Genomic DNA, 26,156 nt, shown 5'->3' with positions numbered 1-26,156 from the left:
GTTCGAAGTCATTTTAGTCTAAACGTTCGATTAATGTAAATGTATTAGCAAAACGCGACGCCTTTTGGGAAAATTACGTCGTTAAATTAACATCAGATAGAACTGTCGCTTTAGCACGTTTTAGTCGGCATTTTAAACACTCCGTGTCACTTTATCACCGTTACATGTAAACTTCGTGCAATTATAATTATTATTTTATCGTTTATTATTAGGTTAGCCTATCAATACTATAGTGCTCGTTCTGATGTATAAGGCTCGCGAAAAATTTCATATAGCTGCGCTACGATGGGGTAGTGACCATTATTGCGTTACCCGCAATCATTTTAGCCAAATCACAAACAAGGCAGCCTACCAGTGGAAAGTTATTAGTCATTATTTTATTCTTAAGATCTTGACACCGAATCCATCACATATTGAGATTAGTTTACGAGTGCTTAACATGAACTAAAGCAACTGTTACAAAACTAATTGTTGACAACGGCTGGCTAGTCAGCTAGTTTCGATGCAAGAAAACCAAACAAAAGTGTTGGTGTGATTGTCTTTGATTAGCAGGACATCAACTCGTAATATAGTGAAGTATCTTAATTTGTGAGGATAATCGTTACAAGATGAAGTTTTTTTTTCATTTCTGGAGTACATAATCCTACTACTTAAATTGCGGTCCATAAAAAAAATCAACTGCTCAAATAGTAACTATATACAAGTTAGGCAGGTCTTCGAAATACGGTCATTGATTTTTTTAAACTTGATAATTTCATATACGTCATCGTCAGCGACAAGTGTTCGGTACGTTTTGGTCGAAACTAAGATCTCTATCAATTTGAATATAATTAAAATTTTTGCATTAATTTATATTTACTTTCACTTTTCGCTCTTAGTTTAGTAGATATCCATTTTTTTAGGTAACACATTTCCAATTTTAAACCGAAATTTTACCTACAAGCATAGCTGTTCGATGTGATTTTATCTGACGTATATTATTAATAAGCGCCAAATAAAAACGTTTAGATATTCATTGCGAGACACACCGCACAGATGTGGTTCCATAGAATTAATAATTTTATTATCAAGGACCGTGCGGACAAAACACGTGTAATTTTTTTTGCGGGTTTGTTGTACATAAATCCTTAAATTTACAAGCGTTGAAAAAATCTTTTTTAAACTTAAGATAGATTTTTCAAATCAGAGCTTTTGCAAAAAACTCACTTGTCCTAAAAACATGAATCGTGGTGGCACATGCGGCACTCGAAGGTTTGTGGTAACGACATTATTGCTGATGTGCTTTTGGAATACCCAACAGCGCAAAATCTGTGCGACGAGAGAGAGATTTTGTTTTATAGTATCGTAAAAATTTATTATTTTATAGTTTTTTCGTGCGGAAATAATTGTTCGAGATATACTTATATTCAATTAAAAAATATGTCGTCTTGTCGGCACTGTATCTTGTAAAGATTAGGGTACTCCAGTCTAAATTAAATCTGTTACTTTGGCCTGTTAGTTTTATATACTTGTATTTGAAATTTTTATTTTTCAATTTTTCCTATTTGGCACTCTTGCTTCCTCTTCTGTCCTATTACCCTCTTGAGGGTTTGGTGGTATTGCTAGGTTTCACTCTGATTTCTCCACGTACCTCTATCCGGGAGTATGTGAGGATTGCTTAACTCTTATCAGGTATAAGTCGCCTCAATATTATTTTTTTCTTTTTTTGTTCTTCTTGCTCGTTGCCGAGAAAATTGAAATAAGTGTTGAAAATTTACTTTAAGAGAGTCGCCTATTATTTTTAGCTTTTGAACTGTGAAGGTGTCCGTTCTATATTCTATATTTATTGATCTCGAGTACCTACACAGCACTATGAAATTTGTAACTCATAATGTTATTGCTAGCATTGTTGAAGCAACCTATAAACCAAGACCCTAGTTTTCGATTGGTTTAATCAATACTCTCTGCTGCATGAATTGGTTTTTTCCGAATACGACTGTTGAGGATTCTTCCTCCAATAGAAATTTTACCTTTCTAGTTGTCAAGGAGCGATCCGTCTGTCCGAAACGTATAATTAAGTTAAAATAAAGGAAGGTCTATTTCTTTAGTTCATTGTGTTCGTGTGATATGATATGATGTTTTAGCATTATTACTTTCATATAATTTTCTATGTGCTTAGTAGTGGCGATTTTATGAACTATTCTCCACAACAGTGTCCAGTGTCAAAGTGTAATCTATAAAAATGTAGCTAATGTTAAGGATTTGTTTTCTTGCTCCGTTGCCCGTTACTCTCTGTGTGTTCTCTCTCGCTATGGAACACCAAATTTTTGGGTCATTTAAAGAAATCGTCCCGATAAGGTCAACGAGTTCGGCGATTGTGGTGCTTAATTTATTCGGTTTCGTCTATACAATCGCGACCTTCGCAATAACGAACCGTTTAACAAGTGCTAATGGTATCGTATTTCTTGTGAAATAATTCATACAAAAACGTTAACGTCGTTGATGATCAGCCGCGACATTTTTAGTTTAATTGCTGGCAAGAATATTCCATGGAAATTCGAGCCAAAGTTCACTAGGGCCTTTGGCTTTTGAATTTGTGTTCTGTTAGATTTAGAAGGAAAAAGACAATCTGGTCATCATTGCGGTTTATGACATTTTTGATTTGTATTTTTCCGATTTATCATATATCCTCAAATATCAAACGACCGCGTTAAAATCTTATTTATTCCGTTTAAAATTCCCTTTATCTCTTATCTGCTATCGCGAAAAAGTTGGGCCCAACTGTCTAAGTGCTTTTTATCTCAGCTGATTATTGGAAAGACATATACCTTTTTCTAGCAAAACTGATCGAAACCTCCTAGCCTTACAGCCAAACTCTTTTATATATATATATATATATATATATATATATATATATATATATATATATATATATATATATATATATATATATATATATATATATATATATAGAAACTTAAATATCCAATAACGTGAATTGCTACAGAATAGGAAACAAGATCCACTGCAAAATGCAAAATATAAATGAATCATTGGCCTTCTAACAGATTTCTTTAGATTCTTTTTAAATTGAAATAAATAATAGTTCATTAATAGCTGGCAAATATTATATATGAAAACAACTTTTTTAAAATGGTTGTTATAATTATTTTTGATGCGCATTATTAATGCGCTTTTCATCAAATTTACATGATGCACATCATTTAGAAAAGTTAATTTTGTTTTTTAAATAAGGAGGTGAATGAAATTTTCTTTTAGTGATTAATTTCTTTAAGATTGTGGGATATCCGACTTTGCCTTTTCATATCAAAAAGAAATATAATGGCCGAATTCTGCATCTTCTAAATTCTGCACGAGTCACGACCGTAGAGTCCGTACACAATGTGACTAAATAATAGAGTGGCAAAGCTCTTTTTTCCATATTTCGATCTAGATAATAAGATCTTTTAAGAATATATATCATATGGCTAGCAAACTTAATTTGCGAATCAATTATTCGGCCTAAACTTTTAGTCACTGGATACGACTGATTGGCTTTTTTTTAACAAAAAATACTGATTCATCTGCATTGTTTTTGCTTGGTTGGTACTATTTAAAGGGTCTGATTGTAAGTTGGTGGACCAATGCCGAGAACATTTTGCCCTCATGTTTTTTTTTAAATCAATCAATCAAATTAAATCAAATCAAAAACCACGTGAATTTTTATGAGAAACTGAGGTACTCGAAACTTTATCTAATTCCTGTGTTCCACCTGTTATTCCTTATTATTTAGCACGTGAAACACTAACCAAAGTGTGTTTTTTAACGGTTTTGATGGTTTTGCGGGTTTCGAAAAAAAAAAAGTGCGGTAGGTGCACGGTGCACGGTGAATTACCTGCGTTTAAGTCCTGGGGAAAAACTTCCACAAACTGAGGGTCGATCGTACGATTACACGAAGGAGCAATCCTCGCACGTCATGCTACCGTTGACACCGCAACACCGCGTGGCAATGCAATAATAGGACTTTTAAACCACGAGTTTTTTTTCCTTTTTTGATAAATTCACTCTTATTTGGCGTACTGGTGCGCGTACTGAGATTTGCGACGTGCGAGAAGAGATTCCGACTCGTTCGGCTTCGTTTTATCGTCGCGTACTAAACGTTCTCTTAAAATCACTAAATGAAGTCCGATTATAATAAGTTTCATATCTCTCGCGCCATACCAGTTTAATCGAGATTTACAAATATTGCAAAACCGCGACAACGACTCGTTTTTAATTGATCTCTCCGCGGCCGATTTTCGTCTTGGGATCCACATTGGGCGCGGCAAAAGGGTATATACCGGGTGTTTGACATTTCCGTCTCTTGCCGTTCGGACATCGAGCTTTCGAATTAACGGTAAAGTTGCGTAGTATTCTAAGTACGGTCCTGGAACGTGGAATTGCGAATCTATTTATTGATGATTGCAAAGAGGTAGGCCTGGTGTTAAGCGTTAATAAAAAATTAACTAAAGTTAAATACCGCATGATTTCGTAAAAAGGGTATATCGTTTGAAGAACTCTACACATGGCGAAAGTTCTTAGCCACTATGATCGGTGGTGCCCTGTGCTGCGTTTACTATCTTCTATCTCTATCTAACTTTCCCTGGATGATGATTTTCGGTAATCTATATTTATCGTTCCGCATAGCATGTCCAAAGTATTCCAATTTACGGAGCTTAATGTAGTCTGTAGACAACGTTTTTGATCCTGTCTGTCCAAGAAATCTTCAGTATTCTACCATGCACCCACATTTCAGAGGCTCCTATTTTATTGCATATCGCCCCTGTAAGCGACCACTCGGTAAAGGGTCCTAAAAATATAACAAGGCAACAAACGAACCCTGAAGGAAATCCGCAAAAGTCTAGTAGTCAGAACTTTCTGCAAGTTCATAAAATTACTGAACTACTCCGCTTTTAGTGATGGCAAGCCGTTTTGTTTTCTAACATTTAATTCGAGTCCCATTAACTCCATATGTTTTGCAACTGCAGTCAAAAGGTCTTGTTGATGACCATGTCGTCATATATCTTTTCAGGATATGTTTTTCTTTGTACGTCCTAATGGCTACTTTTTGACAGAACCAAAAGTGCCAAATATCAACAATTTGCAAAAAGAAATCTCACATATTGCTAGGATAGATATGTGGTTTGCTGTATATAATTTTTTCTACTCTTCTGTAAAATACCTGGTTACACACGGATCAAGCGTGCGAAAAGTATCACTTCACGTCACGTCAGTTTCGTGTCCCACGGATCGGAACCACGTGGCATATTTGCGGGATATTGCCCCACTGGTTTGAGAGCAATCGGATGTTTTCGGAGATATTACCGCTTCAATTTTGACGTTTGTCAATTCGGACAGTCTTGTCAATGAAAGTATTCGTATTGTTTTGCAAAAATGTACCCAAAAACTAACGGTCGTAGGAAGAGTATAGTGTGCAACACGTTTCCTCGTTTATTAACTCGTGACTCAAATGCCGTTTACCACAGTTATTGCATAATATACTATTGCAATACGCTTAGATTTACCAAATGTAAATCACCTACACTACACCAATCGAGCAGGCCGTAAGACTTTACTAGCGAGCAATTTTAAGTGACCTTACCGATAAATATTTTCAGATATCTAAATCCAGAAAGATGAATGAAATTTATTTGTTCATTTGGGACGCAGTATCAGGTACAGCAGGATCGCTTTTTGTTAATTAAAAATTGAACAAACCTTTCGTTTTATGTAGAAATGTGGACAAATTGTTTGCTTCGTTACTGGATCGGTCTAAGTTGAAATTTCCGTCTTCTCGGTTGATAATTTCTACTTGTTCGTGTTCCCGTTTTTCTTTGTCAAAAACTAAGTTAACTGAAGTGCTACCTTCATTAAAAGTACATGATATTATTTTTGCACTGTCGCTTGACTTACAAACATTCTTATCGGCTTTGCTTACAATTTTCAGGAAATTGTGAACATAATAAAGCACTAATACCTTAACGCTAAGTCCCAAAGGGAAGAGAATGTTTACTTATTAGTTGATTTCCCGCATCTGCATCTTTTAGACATTTTGCTATTTAAGTGTTAAGTGTGACCGAAGGAGATGGATGAAGAAGTCATCGCAAGCTGCGGTTATTCTTATTAGCTCAGTAGAAAAAAAAAGTTGCACCCAAATTTACTCAACTGTTATTCGCCGCTAGAAATTTGGGAAAAAATTAAAGTATTATATAATTGGATACATCCGTCAATGCCAAGGAAAAAGCGTTGGAGCAACTCTACTCATTTAAAATGACAGGTGGAGAATCGGTCGCATTTCGAATTGAGAAATATGCTAAGGGCTTGAGGACTGTGGTGTCAAAAATACTTAGCAGCTTGTCAACCAAATTCTCAGTTTTTAGAATAGCCTGGGATTGCAGGCCGAAAGCCGAACGGAAGAACGTTAGCCTAATAGCTAGGTTCATTAAAGAAGATAAGCGGTCATGCGAGGGCGAGGACAGTGTAAATGCGCTTGCTTTTCATGTCGAAAAGACCGTTATTAACAAAGGGGCCATCAAGAAAGAGCAAAAGAACCAAGAGATTCGTGAACTTAAGAAGAGAACAAAATGCGCTTTTTGTAAAGAAAAAGGACATTGGGTTCGCGAGTGTCCAAAGAAACGACGTCACTGCATCATATTCCTTAACCTCTGATGATGACAGCGAAGTTTAGATTGCAGATTCAGGTTCAAGCGTATACATGACTTGTAATGAGAAATACTTCACAACACTGGAACCATTACCAGAAGAGCATTTTGTTAAAGAGTTCGGTACTAAAACCTATATCGTATGCTGTTCGAAGTAACAGTTTCAGAAGAAAGCAAGTTGCTCAAATTAAAGGCGACGAACACATGGACAAGTTAAAGCTTCGGCATGAGCGAATGGTGCACGTAAATCCATTCCTCGGCCTTTTTGGCTATGTAAGTGCTGTTGTTATTTTTATTCCTTTTTTGATTTATTGGTACTTCTTCGTAATACCTGCCGCATGAGCCTATGATGCACTTTTTGGGACCGTTTTTAGATAGTTTTTTAAGAACTCTCAACGAAGCAACTGCGTTGTTCCGTTGATCTGCATTTATTTTACCGTATTATATTTTTCACTAATTTTATTTTAATAAACTGTACTAGAATTTTTTAACTGTGCTGAATCCTTTTATTCTAAACAATAAAAAGTTGAACAGTCTCCTTAACAACAAAATTGATTTAGTTTCATTTTCAGGAGTAATGGGCACATAGCGACAATCGAATTTAATTTAATTTTTATCATTTATCTTTTATATGTGTTTTTAAATCCTAGTGCACGTCGTACCACTGGTTAGGAATTAAAAAAAAAAATCACATTCAAAAATGACCCTGGTTCTCAATCTTCAGCGTCGTCGAAATACCCTATATATGGAGCCGGTTCCGGAAATTTTGAAAAGTGCATCGTTAAAACGACGGCACAAGTCGACTTTTTTTCCTCATTGGTTATAGGACAAAACTGCATCGCATTTATATGCGCTTTGAGTTTAATTTTATTTTAACAATAATTATAGTTATCGCTGGAAGCCATGCAAATACGATAATATGCAAAATGACAGCCATTTTACATATTAAAATAGCGCAGTTAATATTTAACATATAAACAAGATATACCTTGCTATCTAGTATGCAGAAGTAATGTTGTAACCGAAAACAGTTGTGTTTAGATGTTTTTATGCTAGTTACTAGGCATACATTTATTATTGGTATAATGAAAGTAGCAAAATTAGATTTATAAACTTGACATTGTCGTGGCCATTGCTGTCGATTGCTCAATTCCGTTGTCATTCATTCGTGGCACGAGATACTAAGTTTTAATATTGTTATTTAGATATCACTCTTAAGTTGCATATTTGAAATAAAACTGAAATAGACTTAAAGTTTTATCAATAATATACCGGGTGTTCGGAAATTGAGTTCGTAAACTTGGAGGAAAGTTCCAAAGTGCTCAATTGCTCATCACCCTCATACAGTGCGTGAACCCTTTGAACATGAAAGATCATTTTCATGCAAAACTTCCCAAACTGTAGAGCAATTCTCTTGAATAATCACATCACATTTTGAAGTATTCTTTCTTATCTTATACCTTGGTCTCCATTTAGTCATATTATCAGCCTTCCGTGTTGATAAATGTCTTAGCAGATCGAACATTTCTATTGGAATAAGCCTCGATATAAAGCTGTCGTGCTTGATCTGCAAAGCAAAAGTGCTTATCGCGATATTCAGTATTTAAATATTCCTGATGGGCCATCACAGTAGCAGCTGGATAATAATAAGCTCTTTTAATAGAAACTAATTTTTAACGGATTGTGACAGTGACTTTTTCAAATTTCATTAAGTCCTGTTAGGTAAAATTACATTTACAAGTAAAATTCGAGCCGAGAAAAAAAAATTGATTTGTGGCTAAACTTTACCACTTATCAACTAAAACAAGAATAACAATTGTTGAAGATTTGTGATTCTGCTTAAATCAATCTGTGCTAAATATATAAAATACAGTTAAAATAAAAAAATGTTCTAGCTAAATGCCCTCTAGTGACAGATTTCTGAAACACTTTTGGTTTGTAACGATGATTTTTACTAAATCAGGACTATGTGTAAATTTCCAGCTTAGTTCGCATAACTCGAAAATCTTTAAACAGCCTAGTGACTACCAAATTGATCTTTTTATAATCAAAATATAACCTTAAGTATTTAAGTGTTTAAAAACAGATTAATTTGAGACCCTTGTATATAATGACATGAATTAATCGACAACTATCGCACCGATGAATAAAACAAATTATTGCTTGTTTTTTTATATTTGCTCGGCATTTTTTAAAACCAGTACTCACTAATCAGGGGTATTTACAGTTTCTACATCAAATGTATCTACAAAACACTCCATTTGTACCCACATTAATCAATAAGCGAAAAATAAAAGCCTCCCTGTATGATTTCTACTTCTTAACTGCAGCGGTAAAGGTGCGGGAAAGGAAGTAGGTAGCCGCTCACGTGTCATCGAGTAAAGCAATTTGGATGTTACTCTATAAATTTTGCTTTTATATCAGTTTGAAAAAGCAGACACATTTTGTTTACTCGTAAAACCTGCATCTAAATAAATAATGTACATGGAATTTTTATTCATATGGGTTATATTTCTTACAGAGAAAAACTACTCGAGAATTAGGATTTTCTATCTAAAGAAAAACTAAAATGTGTGTGACGTAATTTGGATGCGATGACCCCAAATAGGTTAATCGGCAATTTCGAACAGCAAAAGGTTATCGCTCTATTTGCGTTTCGACCCAATTTCACATAGCTTCGAAGACGAAGATATGATTTATTGTGATGTTTTGTCGAAAATTGTCCACTTTGCGAAGACAACCGCCTATCCCATTCGATTTTAACTTTTTTTCTTCGGCGGAAATATATGGAAAAGCATTCCAAGTATTTCGGGAATTCACCTACTGACCCACAAAACCATACGCCAGTTCCCTCTTAGAGCCCGCAACGGCATAGTTACTAACTCCAGTGTTGCAATCGATAATAACCTCATCTCGCCGCAGTGATTCTATTATTCGTAATAAGTGTGTGAAATTCTGCTAGACATACTTCTCAGTCTCGCGGCCTCCGCAAACTATGTGCCCCGTTGCCGCTACTTACCGACCAAAAATCAGTTAACATTGGACGAGTCTGAGGCCTGAAAACATTAATCGGTCTTCGAATGCCAGCGAATTCGATCTAAACTGTGATAGAAAACCGAGGCGAATTTTACAATAGAAAGAAACCGTTGGCAATGGGGATATACATCTATTTTGATTAATATTTAATTTGTTCATTTTTATAAATTTAATAATGAAACGGTAGTGTCTTTAAATAGTATTTATTTGTATTTGTATTTACTTAGGAATTCCAAATATTTAAGTGTTTACTTTTTTTTTAAATAATGATCCAAAAATAACAATATGTACTCTTTGAAGTGTGTCATTCCAAAAAATACTTGTTTGTACTTATATAATCACATTAATATAAAAACTCGAGTTATTATTTATTAAAATCTGAAAATATATCAGAACCACTTAGATACATAGATGATTAAAATGATGCCACCCTCTGTCAAACGATGTACCCTCAGAAAATCCAAATAAGTAGACTTTTTTTTATATTACAATTACCATTAGAATTAATGCGTATGGCAAAGTTGGGAATACCCATTATTACCCGCCTTCTTTTGAATAAAATTTTCGGTACCTGCATTCCAGTTTAGATCGAGGTTACTGTTGAATGAACAGCAAGATATTTCCATTAATTTGCCTTTTTTGTGGTTATCCCTTATACACTTTGATTTTAAAAATCCGCAAAAAGGCAAAACCATTGGAGTAATATTTGGAGATCTTGTATTCGGGTAATATCTCCAACTAAACATATTTTAATAAAATGTATGTTAAAAGTAACTATTCTAGCATAGCGAACAGTGGCAAACCCCCAGTTGGTTTTGTACTTCTAAATTACTCTGGAATTCTTCGCAATTCTTCTGGAATTAGTTGGAATTCCTCTGTAATTCAGTCATAATGAATGAATGAATGAACGCTTATGAATGCAATATATGTAATGGAAATAACGGAACGAAAGAAAGGAGTGTGCAAAGATAGGTTTCAGTATTAAAGTAATATTTTTATCGAAAATTCACAATTTAATATACTGGCGCAGTCGGGAGCATCGTATCAACATGTTCTCTTGTAAGTTAAGGTCCGGAACCTACCATTTTTTCGTGACCGTTTTCAGATCTGTCAGGTCAGTAATGAATAAATGATTTTTTTATCCAATAATTTGTTTCATTGCCTCATCATTCTTGAAAATGACTAAATAGCAGAATATATGCGATTATGAGTAATGCTTGGCAACGCCGTCGGAACGTTATCCTCCCGGCATATTTTTTACCGAGGCCGCATGGAAACATTGCAGATAGTATTAGTGTCACTTTAATTACATTTTCGTGCGCTATGTAAATATACGGCGCATTTTAGAAATGGCCGGAATCAAACCCGCGGCATTTGCTGGTTTGCAATAGAGGTCTTGTTTTCGGAAAATTATTATTAGGAACATTAACATTTACACCTTTTGTAATTTTAGCCATTGAAGGTTCCGTAAGATTTAATTAATTAACGTAGAACTATCGCATTTAAATGTGCATCTTTGAAATGCCGTAAGTAATAAACATTACTTAACAGATTCTTCCATTTTTATTTTGTTCTAATTTTCGCTCGCCCCCGTAAAACGAAAACGCGTAGATTACTTTTTAGGTTTCAAGTTGACGGATTAAACGCCATTGCGTTGTGGTCGGCTGCAGCTGGTTATTTTTTAATTTGGCTCACCCCATAGCGTTCCAGACGGAATAAGATTTCATTGAGAATGCGCGCAAACATGTTGCGCTGCAACATTCCATTTAGTAAGAGAATACGTACACACGCATTCCACCGGCGTGAACCTTCGACGTGGAAGTAGTAAAAATCCGCCTGAGCTTTATTATACAATTTTGTATTAAGTTTTTCAAAAAAGGTCCGTCAAAATTGGTAGTTCAACGAACTTGATTAATGCACATAAAACTTTTTAACAGAGGTTGTCGGGAAATTTTTTATTGAGAAATATCTGGGCTACAATGTGTTCTGCTTTTTTCTACTTGAAAATTGTGTAATCAAATTGTGAATAGCACCGCACGAGAGAAAATTAAAAAATTGTCTTAATCTGAAAGGTTATTTTTGTAAGCACCTTTTCATTGCAATTTTTTCATAGAAATAAAATGTTTGACAGTTTAATTTTTCAACATCGTCATCAGAGTCCGATTCTTAAATACGGACCTGATATATTTGTGTGTAATTTATAACCGTTTCAGTTGCTTCAATTTAAATTTTACTTTCTTTTTTAGCTTCTAAACCTATTATCTTTTAGATTTTTTTAATACGGCTGTGTGTTTTTTTATTAATTTTTACCTTCTGATATTCTTTTAATAAAATTATTATTTAAAATTGTCCCAAAATATAATTTTCTAGTTTGGGTAGTTTCTGCTACCTGCAGAAAACTGTAAAACTTTTTTTAAATTAATCTATTTTTCTAACTTTAAATCCCGCTTTAGAATCCCAAATCAGGTATTCAAACTGATCGCTTAAAATATAAATAATTTCTTTAATTAAATGCTAGGATTGGTGCAAAGCTCTTTAGACTCAGGACATAATGAATGTGTAATAATCTATAAATACAGAACTGGAAGAAATGTTAAAATGGATTGTCGTACTGATTTTACAGACGGGGAGTTTCGTTCCTTTAATTTTTCTGTAGAACAGGCTGGCGGACGGTTCAATAAAAACATTACTATCATGAATAAACACTGTTCCAAAGCACCAAAAACAGTCAGACATAACCTCTAATTATTATGAGTTGGATGAATTGTTAAATGAAAAACCGTGCTGGGTTTCTTCTTTTTCTTTAAGAACTTCATGAAGAAATTCATCAATTGCTTCACGATTCTATTTTCAAATTAATACTAACATAAGGATTGTGCATCTCTTCAATAATAACAAATTAAGGACTGATTGAAAATAGGACATCCAGTACAATCGATTAGCACGTCAGGGCTCTAATTCTCTTTAATCACAATCACCTGCGAATGTGCAACATCTTCGTCGGAAATTTGACGCATTATTTTTAAGTAATATCATATAGAAATTTTCAAATATTTAATGATTTTGACAATTTCACCACGAAAGCTATAATTGTTAGTAAGGGGACGTTGCCAATTGGTTTGCTTAATTTCGTCAAAAAATAATGACTCCAGGTTAGCGATCACTTATTAGTGCCGGATGATAATTTTCACATCATTTGTTGATTACCTGTTAGGAGGCCTCAGTGCAAGAGTTCCACGCGGAAACGCTGGAAAATGTTGTGACATTAATAACGCGGACAATTCGCAACCTAGCACGGCTCATTACGTTCTTCTGGGACAGAATCAGCAAGCCGAGTTTAACGACATTTTCCTCTTTTGTGTGCAACTTTGTTGCGTATTCTTCTGCCATAAGGCACGCGTTCTTTGCACAGTATCGCCGTAACAGGGCGATTCAGCCGCACTAGTATATTTAGTATGTTGCGCTTTGAAAGATGCTTTCACAAAGATTATTTTCTACTCCCTTCTATAAAATACCTAATCATACCCCGATTTAGCGTGCGGAAAGGGTCATTTTACCATGCCAGTTTCGTTCTCCACGGATCGGAGCCACTTAGGACATTTTCTGGAGATTACCTCGCATATTTGCGAGCAATCGAATGTTTTCGGAGATATCACCGCACGGTTTGAATTTTGACGTTTCTCAATTCTGACGGTCATGTAAGTGAATGTATATGTAAATGCACTTTTTTGTTTTGCAAAAAAGTGCCCAAAAACTAACGGTCGTAGAAAAAGTACAGTGTGCAACACGTTTGGTAAACTTTTTAAGGCACTCGTTTATTAAGCAGTCTCTCCGCTGCGCTCCGCTCGTGCCAAATGGACCCGTGACTCAAGTGTCGTTTACCACACTTTTTGCGTAACTCACTATTATCAAAAAAATTATATCGCTTTTTCCTGCCTTCTACCCCTCCGGAAAATTAATTAGAAGGTGGGAAGGTGGTTGAAAGGCAATAATAACCATTGTTGTATTTTCAATATAATTTTGTTTAAATTGCATTTAAATTAAGCAATAATAGTGCACTTCTCAGCCTCTAATGTGAATATCAACCAAGTGTCGCCATTCTTCGTAGCCGCATGTTACTAATCTGTCTTGAAAGTTGTTCTTCACTTTTGGCAATATTTCTCCAGGGAATTTTAACGCAGGGTTTGTTGCCGTGCCCTTTACAAATATGGTAGCTATGTTGTAGAGCTCTTTGGTGTAGCTCTCGTTGCGAAACTAACAATGGAATTTTTTTTTTTTTGGTTCCCACACCTCGAAAACATGCGAGTTTTGTGGTGGGGTTATTTTACATGCTAAACAACGTCTCTTATCATATCATTGTTTTTTGACGCCTTCTTTATTTAAATTTTTCTCCAAATTTAGTTTATCTTTCTTGCGAATTAACATGCTTTTAGTTAATCTTGTTCAGTGAATAAGCTGGACTACTTACTTAAGTATTCCGAATTCGGGATAGCGTTTTTAAAAAAATTTATTATATAAACACAGAAAGCGAAATAAAGTTTTATTTGGACAAGCCGATAAAGAGACTGGAATAATTAAGTTCGCTTTTACCAAACAGCAAGCGAATGTTTAAGATTTTTAACACGAAATCAGTGAGGTGTTATCTTTGCTTAGCTATGGGCTTCGTCTGCTATTCCGGGTGTATAACTACTCATCGAACATTTTTTAAATAAAAATTTGAATCTGATAAAATATATGCAATATTTGGCGACGGTCTTACTCAATATTTTTACATTCAATAATAACAATTTCGAATAATTTGGAAGTGATTATTTCTTAACAATTCCGAATAAATTTTCTACCTTCAGAAGGCAACCGCAATCTTCTATCGGTAAAGTCAAATGTGACATGGCATGATGGTTGCCGGTACGTCAAACAATTTTTTACGTGATTTGTTGGATCTTATATTGTATAATATTATTATTATAAGTGAAAAGAAGAAAAGTATATGCGTTTCTTGTGCGCCACCTTTTATAACTCTCTGGGCATTGGTAAATTTTTGGTTTCTATTGTATTTTGTTCCAGATGCTTGCCAAATTTTCATTTCATCAAATACTGAGCCTTTCATAGTCATTCCATTATTTTTTCTATTTAATCGTTTCCACTATTTCTTCTTTTTCCTGCAGTTCACTAACTAACGACTCACAGACTTCGGCGTACCAAAGCGTGGATCTCACGCGACGATAGAATACTGTTCCGTTTTTCGCCGACATTCCACTCTATATATAATACCATTTTGTGAAATATATTTTATGTGTATACTTTGTTGCAAGTTCTCGAGGCCGTTCACGCACTTTGCATACTCATATCTTAATGTGCAAAGTATATTGCGGTAAAAATGTTGTTTGCCTTACAATTTATAGTCTATACGGGGCATTCCATAAATCAATCCGAAGCCGGGATGCAAGATGCCGATTTTGCGTAATGGATTTGCTTTAATGTCTGAGAACAATTCGGAGAAAGTTTGTTTTTTTTTGGCTTAGTGCTGTTATATCTAACGGAAGAACTCTGTGTCTTCTCCGTTCTCTGAACGGGTTCTGCACCGAATGTTCTGTCTAAAATTTTGAAATTTTCTTCCTTTTTCACGGGTCGCGAAACTTATTCGAAAATGCGTCGGTCCGATCTTTTCTTTTTTTTTTTTTCGATTTTCAGCTATTTTTCAGACCTCGCTCTGGGGCCGAAAAGTATTTTTTAAAATTCATAGACCAGCGTTGTAGCGTGTGTCAGTTATGGGTAAAAATCTAAAAATATAGTACTCCTTGAATAAACATACTACGATTCAGTTGGCTTTTTATTTCGCATATCGTACTATGCTAAAATGTACAAAAAGTCTCAAAAATTTGCAAGTAACTACTTGAGTTCTAGCGTTGAGGTAAAAATCCATCACTGCATGTAGCGTGTAAAAATTGGGCTTAACAGAACATCCTGATTTATTTTTTAACTTTGGTTTCTGGCATTTTTTCTAATACAGGTATATAGGGTGTTTCGGTTATAGGCAAAAAACCCAAAGCTAAAATTTCCTGAAATTGTCCTGGTAAAAATGGGACAATTTGTTTACGCAGTCTCGTAGGCCGCGTCGAGTGCTACAATTTTCGTAAATATGGTTTTCGTCCATCATACAGGGTGCCCGAAATATTTGCTTTAATTCGTTGTGTTCCTGTAATTTTTTTCATATTTTTAATGCAGTTTGACATGACTTTAAAGTAAGGTCAAGTGCTAATTTGAACGGCATAGAGGAGGCATGCGCGAAAGAATTCTATTACTTTGCGAAAGTTATACATAGTGGTTCGTAGCAGCACAATAGACAGTCACGAAGGCAAGAGGAACCCTTTTTTATGTCAAACTCGTATTGCATTTTACCGCCGAGTATAAAAAAAAGTAACTTAAATATCACTTATCGGTCGTTTGCTCAACCAATGATCCGTGATAAACGATGATTTTTTTGAGAAAACGGCGGCTTCGAGAAGAGAAAAAGAGATGCGACGCGACCAAGCCAAAGCAGATCTTTTAAAGAAACCGTCCAACAATCCAATTACGATTCAGAAATCATAACGGAAGTGATCGTATTTAAAATGCGACGCGTAAGAATGCCACAGGACGCGCGGTCAGCGGCGTGGCATCCGAATGTTTTACAGGGGCCAGATCGGCACTGGTTCATGATAATTGGGGTGAGATTCATCTGGGTATGACTTGAAGAGAAAAAGTGGCTGAAGAAATTATTAAATTTGTTAGTATTTTGCCATGAAGTACTCTAAAATTATAAAAACCAGAAACGTCAATATAATAATTACAGCTAAAACTGTCAGTTTATTTTGTAAAATGTAACTTTCGATATTCATATTCAAAATTTGTTAATGATGTTTCAATTTGTTCAAAAAAGTATCTGAGGAAAGTATAATCATCTTTTGTTTAATTGCAAATTATTATTTCCGGTTCTTTAGTAACTGGTTAGGGAGTGATGGAGTGATTGGATATTTTCACTGGATTGTAACCTGTGATGATATTTTGACGATTGTCACTTCCTATGGTCACGTCATTCGTCACGTTGTGGTGTCTTCCAAAAATGTACTAGAAAACTGAAAAAAGTTATGGTATGCAACACGTTTACAAACTTCTTCAAACACTCGTTTGTCAAACACTTGCTCCGCTCTTTTGTTTGTTGCATAATCTACTATTTTGTAACTTGAAAAGTAAGGATATTCACCTTAATCCACATCTTAAAAAAATGAACTTTGTAATTTAGCTTAGAAAGAAAACACGACAACGCGTTCTTGTGTCATCGTTGAGTTAGTTCCTCTCAAAAAAAGCAAGAGAATAACCTTTATTTCACCGTAACTCTTATAGTTTCCGGGAACGCCTATAGAACCTTCCAAATTTCCCCACCTTCCATACAGTATTTCAGTTTATAAAGTTTAATTTATTGTAGCTTCCAGGCTATGATAACCATTATGTACTGGCTGTGTGCTAGGCATTTGTGTATGTGCTTATGGTGTTTTGCAATAAGTTTGTTTGTTCTCTCTGTCAGATTTCACAACTTTAATTGAGTAATGTCAATTTGGAAGTAGGGAGGAAAGCGTAAAAAAATGACATTATTTATCGATGAAATTGTACAGACTGAAAAAGTTTGACGTTTTCTTTGGCCGCTTTTTTTTTTGGACTTAGACCACTTTTGTATGTATTCGTAGAATTCTCGGCTTTAACCATTAAAGGAAATTAAATCTATATCGGAAGGCTTGGTGTCTACGCGTCTAGGTTTGCCCAGTACCGTTAGTCGTATGTGTTTGCGTCACACACTCTTCACTGTTTACATGAGGAAGATTTTTTTTACTCTGTACAGGTGTAATGGCATCAAATCCATAAATTTTACTGCTAACAAGCTGTCACTGGGCTCTTTCATAATAACCGCATCACGACCACCGGCTGGCTCCGGAGCCGAGCATGGGTTGGGTTCTGGTTGCGAGGTCCTTTGAACGCGCCGTAACAGCAACATTTTTTTATGTTCTTTTTTTGTTTATTATAGGTTTAATGACAGTTATTCACCAATTGCATCAGAATCGTTTCTAATAAAATCGAGCGGATTTTTTTCACTCGATTTACAGGAAAAAACAACAAATTGTCTAACGTCGGGTTCGTATTATAGCGTAAGGTGTTTTATTTATTATTATTCATAGGTCAAACTCACTCTATACATTTAAACAATACCTAAAAAAATCTGTGATAGAAATCCAATTATTTATTTTTTCATTTGTTTCAAGTAGTGCTTTCTGCTTTTCTTTAGCAATTCGCGTTGTTGTTTTTTGAATATCTATTATTTTCTCCTTATTGATTATATACAATAGCTTTTTGATTTATTGAAGTAAACTTCCATTTATTTTTTTTTTGTATATTTTATCAACATTATTCAATCTTTCTCCAAACGACACCCACCTGCATTCCGTGCATCAAGTCCTGCTTAATGATGTTTAATTATTTTTTATGTTCCATTTTACTTTTTTGTTTCAATTTGATTGGTTAAGCTCGTGTTTATTTATTTCCATTTATGGTAAGTTTGCCTTCATTTGACTCCTTCTCTTCCTGGCGCATTAGATATGTGGTTGGGTACGTTCTTAATAGGCAAATATATTGTCATTGTCTAGATCAAGGATTTTATATGAGTAATGTAAAAATTAAAATGCCCAACTACAGCATGATAGAATTTTGTCAACCTTGCTTGATGTTGTTGTGTCTACTGGTTTCGTCTACTATATTAATACTTATACGAGCCCTAACAACTAATTGTTCGGACGCTGTACGAAATAATAAGAATACTTATTTTAAATTGATTTTTTGTCTTCTCGATTGAAAAATGAAATCGCGCACTTATTTTTATTCCAAAAAGTGTTATCGTAATGAATTATTTTTTATTTCACATAAATTACATAACAAAATATCAAAAACATACCGAATTTGCTGACAAATAAATATTCGGACGCATTTAGATCTTTTACTTTAAATCGAACATTAATAAGAAGTAACATCACCTTGCGCGGGCATAACAGCTTTTACGCGTTTTGTCATGGAATCTACCAAAGTCTTGCAATATTCGGGGGTGAAAGTGTTCCAAATTTCGGTGATTTTTACCTTTAATGCTGGAACTGTACGCTAAGGATTGTTACGCAAAGTCTTTTTCATCCGATGTCATAAAGTTTCAATAATATTCAAGTCGGGGCTACTTGATGGCCACGATAAAACTTTCATATTAAAACCACTTTTTTGTTGTTTTCGCAGTATGGCAGGACGCACCGTCTTGTTGAAATATAAAATTTTCATTTCCAAAAGTTCGTTCTATTGATGGAATGCATTTACAGTACAATCAATGAACTCGTAGTTGCCAACCCCTTTACCACTCATACACCCCCATATCATAACACCTTGGGGAAATTTTACCGTGCGCTTTAGACAATCTTTGTGAAAGGCTTCTGATTTTGTACGAATCACATTTTTTCGAAAATCGCCTACACACATATCAAATTTTGATTCGTCGCTGAAGATAACGTTACTCCACGTTTCCGTTGTCCAGGATATTTTAGATTTTGCCCAATCCAAACGTTTTTTTTCTGAATAGACGTTAATAATGGTTTTTCCTTTGCCTTTAACAAAAATAGCTCATAGAATGTTAATAATTTTTATATTGAAACAGTAAAAATTCTAAACTTACCTTATAAAAACTCAAACCAGACTTATTCATCCATTGTCTACAACATTCCCTGGAGACATTTAAGTTTGCCTCGTGGTTCCATTGGGCTTGAGTTTGTCGTAAGACGCTTCGTCTGCTAGTTTTACAAATCTTGACCAGAATACCACGATCTCTTTCAGTGATTTTACGGGGTCGGCCTGAACTTCTACCACGAACGCTAACACTAGCTGTCTCTCCATACTTTTTTTTATAATATCCCGGACTGTTGATTTTGTAATACTCAAGTCATTTGAAATTTTTTGCATTGATTTACCTCTGCAGTACTGAGATATGATAATTTCTCGGATTTTTTTGTTTGTTGCAACACCACGCGTCATTTTCTTATCAACTATTATACAAGCTTGAAAGATACAACCTGAACTGACATCTCATTTATCCAAGCACACTACATTTTACCATCAATGCATTGATTTCTTCGAATATTTATTTGTCAGCAAATTTGATATGTTTCCGCTATTTTGCTATGTAATTCATGCGAAATAAACAATAATTCATTACGATAGCACTTTCTGTGCAAAAAAAAATTAAATAGATATAAAAATGTCTTTTTTATCATTTTTTACATCGTCCGAACATTTAGTTGTTAGGGCTCGTATTTTTGTCGTTGGTTAATGGATTGTCAAATTCGTCAAAATTTTCATCGCCTGCAAAAAAAAAACAATTTAGCTGATTGCCGTATTCTAAGGGAGCAACAAGCTCTAAGGTTGTGGAATGAACAAAGCTTATAAACGATGAATTTCTGACGGCCAATGTTTTTGCCGCATATCGCGCCTAGTCTGCTTAACAATGCGTCCGTGTCGTCCTTTAAAGTTTAAAGAGCCCCCAAGTCATCGACTTAGCTGGTCTAGGGTGCTAATTATCAGATCTCACAACGTTGCCGCTACTTTCACGTTATTATTGTTATATAATCCCCCATATATGGTAGTTTACGCGCGAACTCGAATTCCGCTGTGAAACCGTGAATTCGGGTTATTAATTAAATGATTCTTGTTCGTTTATATCAACAATCTCGTTTACAACATCGAATCGCGGATTTGTTGTCTTGCGCATCCACCATTTTTTTCCGTGTGCGATTTCGCTCTATCTCTCGTACAACGAGCTGTAATCACACGATGTGCAATAGACGTCATCGGAATTTTTGATTAGATATCGATACATATATACTAATACTTTATACAAGTTTACATTTTTATATTTGATGGACAATAAATACGCAGGATGATCAACTTTTTAAATATGGTGATTTGTTGTGCGAAATGAGCTGAGAAATTATTTAGTTTTTTTGCCACTGTCAATCTTGCCTATCAACATGTGATGTTTAGGAATGCGGTCTCTAAAAAGTTCGCGAATATGCTACCCTTAAATTTCGGAGTTGAAAAGTCTTCTGAAATACCTCGGGGCATACAGAGAGTCAAAAGTTCAAGGTGTTGGTTTGTCGTAAATCATTTTAGTAATAATGGTTGTATATTGGGCTCGGCAGGATTTTTTATACTTTTTTCTGTAAAAGGCGTTTCTAGAAATTGAATTTGTATCTGTAGAGTTATTATATTATTATGTTTTAAATAACATCTCGCAATTGTAGAGTGTTATCTACCATTATTTAATAATAATATCTATTTTGTACGCGTTTGTGATGTCCAATTTACCTACAACCTTCTTCAAGAAATATCCGAATAAGATTAAGATAATTAGCGATTCGGGGAATCCCAGTAATAACATCAACTCCATTTGGTTTCCAGAACTACGCGAGGGCGACGTGACGCACAATATAAATAAATATAAATTTTACGGTATTTTTAAAATTATTTTGGTCAATTAACACAAAAAAATTTGACCGGTCAATTCCATAACCCTAACTACAACAAATATTTAACAGAAATCTGAAACCAAATTAAACTTTTCAAACACTGAATCTCAGAAATCGTTGACTTTTGCATTGATGTAACTTGGGTTGGATCACGTGTTACCGTAGGGAATTTGGGGTAGATTTTTTGTCTAGCTTTTAGAGTCACTCGGTGTACATATTATAGAAAATTTCAAACTACTGCTTCTAAGCAAAACTAACCAAAATATACTAACCATAAATTGTTTAAGTATATATGTATTGGCATTTTCATATTAATTAAATCGAATCGTAAATATATTAAAAAAATGTTTTTTCTTGGATCATATTGCGACCTTTCACACCCTTTGCGGTGCCAAAAGTTTTACTTTTTGCACTAGCGCAAAATATGTTTTCACATTTTGTTTAATTATTTCGGATGGTCAGTTTACAATAAGTTAAATTTTATATTACAAGAAAATGTATAAATATAACTTTCCGTACTAGTTACACGAGTAACTATTTTATACCATCGTGAGTAATGCACTCGTGCAAAAAATGGGTAGATGGTGTTCTACATTTTGTTTTGTTTGTAATGAAATGCGAGTGACATTTCATTAACTTCGGATTTCACCTAAATAGCATTTTTGCTTTTGTAGTTTGAGTATACGCATGAACATAATTGTTACTGGCACTTATCATTAAATCTGAGAGTAAGAATAGTAGTAATTATTGAACACGTGCAAAAAGTATTTTTGTTGCAATGGTGGCCCTCGACACTTCATGCTCCGTGCACCAAATGTGCACTTTTTGCACCAGTGGCACAAATAACTAATTTCACACGGTGCATACGCGTGTCGTATATTTCATTACACGAATTTCTGTAATTCTATCATTCAGAAGTTATCTAAATGGCCGCGTAACGAAACCGACAAATATAGAAACGGGTCAATACAAAAATGTAACGTTTATCAACTCGTAAATTTTGTATATGTCTGGTGTTATTTCTAATCGGTATTTAAAAATACGACCCACAACAAATATGTTTTTTACATACGTTTATTTTTCTTTACCCGGAAAATAAATTGTTCATCTTTTCGTACTGGTGCACAGGGTGTTTATTAATTTAATGCATTTATTTTATATTCAGGGTTCACCAGGTAGCGATATATTAAATAAACATATTTTTGTAAATCATTACTAAAAACGACCAGTACACTTGAATCTGTAGGTATAGGGATACTTTTGTGGTGGAGAAGTAATAACAGTAAGCGATAAAGATAAAGTAGTTGGATACAGGATATCATATTTAAAAAATCTGTAGGAAATGAAGTTCCTGAACTATCTTCTATTCTTTCCCCATAAGTTAGCGTGACATAAAAATGCATTAGCAATTACGATGTCATATACACATTTCTTATACATAACACGACGTTTTTACGGAACATCCTGTATAATTGAAAATATTTTCAAAATGTCGTACCTATGTCACTGGTAAAAGTGGGAAAATAAATTATTATCCCGTTTCCACACAAAATTTAAACAAAATATCAAAACAGTTTCAATGAACTTACGATTAAAATTAATTATATTAGTTCTTTTAGTTTAATGAATCAAATTTGCTCCAAAAATTAAGATTCCACAATTTTTTTTTTAGTTTACTATTTTTCTTTTAATTTTTAAATCTTGTATGTCGTAAAATGCTCTTTATTGATTAAAAGGTGGGTACTAAAGTTCCTAAAATGTCTATAGTGATGAAACAGTTATGATAAGAGTTTTTTTTTTTTAATTTTAAAGCCTTGCAGCTGAAAAATTGAAGGCGTATGATGATATTTTTCTTAAAATTCTTAAATATTTTTCTTAAATTCACACCATTAATTGTCGGCACTCAAATAATTAATAAACACCCTGTAAATTTATCCTATTTGAAACCATTGGTGCGTTTCGAACCAAAAAAAACTGGTACGTGTCGAGTTCCTCGCCTCGTGCAATGAGGAAGAACGCACTTCCAGAGGAAGTCACTTTTAACCACTACATCCTTCTTTTTTTAAACCGTCGCCGTACGGCCATTATATTTTTAAAACATTTCGTGCGTGTTAACGATAATTGTTGTAATTACGGCTATCGGTCGCAGATGTCGCTACCATTATCCGCCGAAATAATATAGACATTAATCGACGTTGCGGTTTTTATTTTTGTTTAGATTTCGCGGGGACATGCGACACCAACTTGAGCAGTTTTGTTTTTTTGTTTTAGCAGACGTCCAGCACTTTAATTTTTATACTAAAACTACCGGCCGTGAAGTCAACTGCCTAGCAAATACAATTCTCCGTCGATAGTTGAATACACGAAGTTTTCACTTTGAAATTCTAATCGCTATGAAGGACGTAGCTGATCCCAAAATCCACAGTTACATACCAAGCTCCATAAACAAACAATCCTTCGCAATAATTTTCTTTTGGTCGAACAAGATATTCTAAAAATTAGGAAGACTTTTTAAATACTGGCATATAATTTGTTGCGATTCCGAAAATTTTGTAATTTTATTATATTGTTTTTGTAGCCGACACTCTAGTCACGAATTTGATCCGGTTCGAGCGCTTAATAAATGAGTGACTAAAACAGTTTATCAACGTGTTGCGTAATTCTAAAGTGACACTGACAATTGAGCATTTTAGAGTAGCCAACAGAAAATTATTATTTTAATTCATTCACATGCCTATACCGATCGGTCTTTATATTTACTTTTTATATATTTTGGCTTAAATCTTCTTCCCTATCATTTTTATCTTCGCCATATAGTTTATTTTTCTGTTCGTATCTGGCAAGCAGTGCTAATGATCTCCAAATCCGATTGAATATGGATAATGATGCAAGTCGGGAACTGGACCTGAAAATTAACATAGGAAGGAGAATGGAGAAGAAATCCAAGAAGTAGCACAATTTCAATATCTGGCACACATAAAAAAATAGGCAAGGACAACTTTCTTAAAACTTAGTAGGTTCCGGAGTGAAATAAACTTGAACTTGGGTCTTAAATACATTGTTATGCCCGGTCCGTTCTGTTACATGGAGTGGAGGGTTGGACATTGAAGGTGACAGCTATTAATAAAACTTAAGCCTTCGAAATGTGGACGCTACGACGAATGCAGAGAGTGTCCTAACAGATCGAGAACTTTTCGAGACCATCAAAGAAGGAAAAGTTATCAATTGGAACACATAGTACGCGGAGAATGTTATCATTACCAACATCTTATTATAAGTGACAGTAGAATGTGATATGCCCGGATTAATGGTTTGAAAGAAATGCACAAGTTTGGGTTAAATAATGTTATCTCAGTTCGCCGTTCCCGCACGGAAAGAGAGGTAGGGTGATTTATAAAAATCATCTAAGTTTTCTTTTTTTTAAATATCTAGAAATAGATTGATTTTAGGCAACACCAAAAGTTTTATTAATTTTTGCACCCTTGAACATGGCATACCTGCATTTTTTTTTCATCTTTTTTTTTCTTTGGGTGTCTTAAGGTCAATAGACTTTTGTATTGTTTGTAATGAATATAAAAAAAAACGAGACCGTATTTAAGAAATAATTTGATGATGATAGCTTACATGCGATACGTCGCGTCGAATTTGAAAGTTAATACGGCAATCTTGTAAATTAGATTTAAGATCAGATCAGATTTGAAATTACAATTAACTTAGTAACGGTCGTTTTCCGCAACGGTTAAAATTACTTTTTATTTCTGTTTTGAGTTTATTTAGGGAGATGCCTTAAAGCCAATACGACATTGTCGCAGCAATACCTCTGCTAGATGGCGGTATTAAATTTGACGACGTCTCGTTTGTATGCTAATATCATGCTAGTATCATCAGTTGAAATTTTTTTAAATACGCTCTGCTTTATTACAATCATAAAAAAATGCAAAAGGTATTTATTTCATCGGGTAGAGCGCAAAAATAGTAACAATTTTAAAACCGACAGAAATTTGGGGGATATACCGACCGTTGCCGATAGACTTATTACTGTCCCTATGAATTAGTTGGGACCCTGTATATACAGGGCGCACGTGAATGCGTGGAATGCGGCCGGCAAGAGGCGGGTCTTGCGTCTTGTCGCGGCGGCGATTCCCGGAATCGACGGTCGGTCGGCGCGGCAGTCCGCGAATTTGCGGACAGTTAGAGTGACATATTCGCGGTCGATGACCCCCCGCGGCACTCCGTTGCACCACCCTTACGGGGTGGCGATGGAACGTTAACGATTCGGTTAGTTCTAAACAAACCTACGCTTCCACTCCGATATTTCTCGCTTCAGTTTTCGGACGCAATCGCACAGCAAGTTCAGATATGTCGCTGTCATTCATCTGTCTGTACAAGAACTATTCGAGTAGAAAATCCTATCCTGCAAGCCCGTGGAATTAAAGCTCTCATTTTCGCGGATCCGCAAGATTGAGGGATTGTAAACAAGATTGCTTTCGAAAATTCGCAAAATTGAAGTAATTATATTCTGTACAATCCCTGTACAAAGCGTCTTTTACTTGTCGCCAAATTTCGAAGTCACGACAAATTTTGATGAATAGAAAAAATTGTACAAGTAATAACGATTTCCAATTACATTATTCCAAGTACCTCGCGCACCCTGTATGATGGACAAAACCTGAAACTCTCTCTCTCTCTCTCTCTCTCTCTCTCTAACCATGTTTATATTATAATTTATCCACGAAAACGGCAATTTTTAGGGTCTTTTAGATTTTTTTTACCCATAATTGACACACGCTGCACCCTGCACATAATTGAATTCAATTCGCAATTGAATGTTATAGCCCTGGATCTTCCACCTTTCCTG

At 34.8% G+C, this 26,156-nt stretch overlaps 2 protein-coding genes across 4 annotated transcripts in view; one reads left to right on the top strand and one right to left on the bottom strand.

Annotated features, from left to right (window-relative positions):
- The window catches only part of LOC132698536 (zinc transporter ZIP11), a 120,235-nt gene that overhangs the window by 59,899 nt on the left and 34,180 nt on the right, over positions 1-26,156 (top strand). The gene's annotated exons all lie outside the window — the stretch shown is intronic.
- The window catches only part of LOC132698535 (excitatory amino acid transporter 3-like), a 39,666-nt gene that overhangs the window by 8,939 nt on the left and 4,571 nt on the right, over positions 1-26,156 (bottom strand). Inside the window, exon 1 of one of the 3 annotated variants that reach the window (XM_060664674.1) lies at positions 3,875-4,158. The exons of 1 other annotated variant lie outside the window; for it this stretch is intronic. The gene's annotated coding sequence lies outside the window, so the exon portion shown is untranslated. Of the gene's footprint in view, positions 1-1,206; positions 1,285-3,874; positions 4,159-26,156 lie in introns of those variants that run through there. One more of the 3 variants, XM_060664676.1, reaches the window with a different exon arrangement.

The sequence above is a fragment of the Cylas formicarius genome, unplaced genomic scaffold, assembly GCF_029955315.1.
Source record: "Cylas formicarius isolate icCylForm1 unplaced genomic scaffold, icCylForm1.1 PGA_scaffold_2__14_contigs__length_35257938, whole genome shotgun sequence".
NCBI lineage: Eukaryota > Metazoa > Arthropoda > Insecta > Coleoptera > Brentidae > Cylas > Cylas formicarius.
This window is presented reverse-complemented; position numbering and strand designations above follow the sequence as displayed.